This window comes from Jatropha curcas, chromosome 9, assembly GCF_041381405.1.
Source record: "Jatropha curcas cultivar XTBG-Jc1 chromosome 9, XTBG_Jcur_1.0, whole genome shotgun sequence".
NCBI lineage: Eukaryota > Viridiplantae > Streptophyta > Magnoliopsida > Malpighiales > Euphorbiaceae > Jatropha > Jatropha curcas.
The window spans coordinates 8,710,944-8,714,245 of record NC_143159.1 but is presented as its reverse complement, the minus strand read 5'-3'; the positions used below and the strand labels follow the sequence as shown (position 1 = coordinate 8,714,245).

Genomic DNA, 3,302 nt, shown 5'->3' with positions numbered 1-3,302 from the left:
CCGAACCCATCTTTGATTCTCTTTCAAAGAAGGTAAAGCTCTCTCCTTTTCTTGTTTTGATTACCGCTCCTTTCGTTTAATTTCTTAGTTATACTAAATACTAATTTCTCATTCTTCTGTTAATTTCCTTATTTTTTCCATTTGAATTTATTCCGTAATATCAACCTGTTTTAATGCTGTTTTTGCATTAGTCTCATAAACAACGTATATACAGGCTTTAAAGACACTGTCCCTTTTGAATTAATTTTCATTTATAGCCATGCTTACATTTGAATTTGTGCCCCCAAATCACGGAGCTCTAGCTAAGTCCCCTGTCTGCTAAAGCACTATAAAGGCCATTCATTCTAAAGTTCTATTTCCCTCTTGATGATGAGAGGAAGGAAGAAGAATTATATCATTTTATAGAGTAAAATTTGTTTCCTGTTTCTTTCCAAGAAACAATTTCTATTCAATTGACCTCAAAAGAAAACCAAAAATTAGAAAAAGAAAAACGTAAAAAACAAAAAACAGAGTTTAAAATTTTTTTAAACTACATGCCATAAGAGGATTTTCCAATATAAAGCTTTGATGAAACCTTGACACCAGCTTTCCTCTCAAACCATGGCAAAAAATCTCAGAATCCTCGTCCGAATGATTCAAAACCTAAGACAAATAAAATGATCAGTTGTGTAAACTTAAATAAATTGCAATGTTGAAAATAGGACCAAGTTTAAAGATTAAACCCTCGGTTTAGTTATGGAAGAGAAGTTTCAAAGAACAAATAATCGTTGAGAGACGGTGAAGAAGAGCTGCCGTACGTAGAGACCACCACGGCAGTGGCTGGGCGATAGCAGCTCGTTGTAGCATAAGCGGGCACTTCATCTGGATGATAGAGGACGAAATAAAGAAGTTTCCTTGAAAGCCATAAGCGGGCAGGAGAGAGAAATTGTCTTCGCATGAGATAGACAGTGTTTTAATGGATGTCTGACTTGCAGTGTTGACAAAAGCAATGTTTATATTTTTAAAGCGTCATGACAGCTTTCGCCCAACGTGAATGGCTACATTGATAGATGTATTTTAGTGTGATAAAAATTAAAGATATAATTGAGCACGACGGTAGGGTGGCCATTTTTCAGTTTTTAGAACCGGGCCGTTGGGTTCAAAACCGGTAAAAACCGAAATCGAAACCGGTTCGAATTGAAATCGAAACTGAAAGTCTGTGATTCGGTTTTGGTTTTAATTTTTGAGGAACCGTGAATCGGCGATTTCAAAAATTGATCAGAACCGGCGGTTCCGACGGTTCAAACCGATGGTTTCACCCTGTTTTAATAATTTTTTTATTTTTTCAAATATTTTTGCGAAATTTCAAAATTAACCCTCCTAACAACTATATAACGGCTAATTTTAAGAGTATTTGTGGAAAATTAATTTTTTGGATTTATTTAAAATACCTCATTTCATTTAAAATAAATAAATTAAGTTCAAGCTCTTTTTCTAAAAAAAAAAAGTTCAAGCCCTTTTTTTTAATAAATAAATTAAGTTAAACCTTTTTTTACCTTTTTTTTTCTTTATGTTTTTTTCTAAAATTATTTAATAAATATTTAAATTTTAAATTTTCAACAAAAATATGTTACTTAACTTTTGATTTTATAATGCTGAAAAATCAATCGGAGAGCCGGAATTGTTGATTTGAAATCGTTGAGAAACCAGAATTGAAATCGTAACTGTTCGATTTCAAACCGTAACTAGAACCTTCAAATTCTGGTTCGATTCCGATTTTAAATTTTTTGAAACCAGAATAGTCGGTTCCAGAACCGAAACCTACGGTTTTGGAACCGTGGCCACCCCTACGATGGGTTTCAGTTCTGGAACCGTGGCCACCCCTACGACGAGTGAAATTCAACCCTAAAGTATTCAATACCCACAAACAAAATCAATAAAACAAATTCATTAAAGAAAAATTAGTAACTAAATACTACTTCTGTTCCATAATACTTGTCATATTTGAAATTTCACGTTTTTTAAGAAAATCATTAAATTTATCTTAATTACAATAAATTATTAAATAAATTGGCTTTATTACCCTTAATTTAATACTAATTCTCTAAGAAAAACATTAAATAAAATTAATAATTATTAGTCATATATAAAGGGTAAACATGGAAAAAAATATTTATTACTTCTTAAAACCATAAATGTGACAAGTATTTTAGAACAAATTATTTTCTCAAATGTGATAAGTATTATGGAATAGAAGTAGTACCAAAACAAATTAATAGAAAAAAAATCCCCAAATCAGTAAAATAAATCACAAAACAACATGAGAATGAAATTGCTATATTACAATACACATTCTATGTGATGGAAAACCACTTCTTTTGCACAGGCAATTTCAGCATCTTCTATATTAGGATTATCTATAGTTAATGCATAAATAAGGAAAGTAAATGATTTCATTTTTGGACTTCATTACTGTCTTTTTTTTTTTTTTAATGAAAATTTACTGTTATATCTCTTTATATATCAAAATATAACTAGTCCATCTTTATTTTTATTTAAATGCTTCAAAATCCTTATTTTTATTTGAATGCTTTTTGAAGTATATATCTCTTGAACCGTTAAACTAACATGTCCTTCTCCAAAAAGTTTCTTTTTGCCGTTAGTCTAGTCAAAAGTCATAAATACCCTTATCTTTATTTCACATTTTCACTTGGTACCAAATTATTCAATTTCAAACCCCTCTCTCTCTCTCTTGAAAGTTTGCAAAAACAGAGAAAAACAAAACTTCATTATTAAATAAATGATTATTTTTAGATTAATGCTTTTGATTTTTGGATTAGAATCAAAAACAATATTGGGATTCAGTTTTAATTAATGATTTTGTTTTGTAAAAAATATTTTTTACTGGTGCTTCGTGGATGCCGGTGGCGGTGGAGGTGACTGTATAACTTCATCTTGATAATAAATCTTCAAGCCAATTTCTCCTTGAACACCGTTAAACAAGCACTTCTGCAGAGGATAATATATCAAAGCCTCTTGACCTTGACGCTCTGATAATAGGACTGGGCTTGTCAGAGTGCAAAAAAAGGGTGTAGGCAAATAAAAGCCATCAATGAATTACTGGCCTTGTCAACTTATGCGTATTGGAACAAATAAAGAACAAAAAATTCAAAGCATAACAAATTTGAACAGCAGTGTAAAAAAAAAAAAAAGAAAAGAAACTTCTGGGATTCCTTTAGCCTATTTTATATAAATAATTACGTCGGAAGCACATGGCTTCCAGACACAGAAAAACTCAGACAGCTATTGGATTTTCTTAAAAA

At 31.0% G+C, this 3,302-nt stretch overlaps 1 long non-coding RNA gene across 1 annotated transcript; it reads right to left on the bottom strand.

Annotated features, from left to right (window-relative positions):
* Positions 1–423: 423 nt before the first annotated feature.
* On the bottom strand, positions 424–1,024 carry LOC149493570 (uncharacterized). The gene is made up of 2 exons (XR_016322659.1): positions 723–1,024; positions 424–642 (listed from the first exon to the last, which is right to left on the bottom strand). It is a non-coding gene; the product is annotated as an uncharacterized LOC149493570 (long non-coding RNA).
* Positions 1,025–3,302: the final 2,278 nt, after the last annotated feature.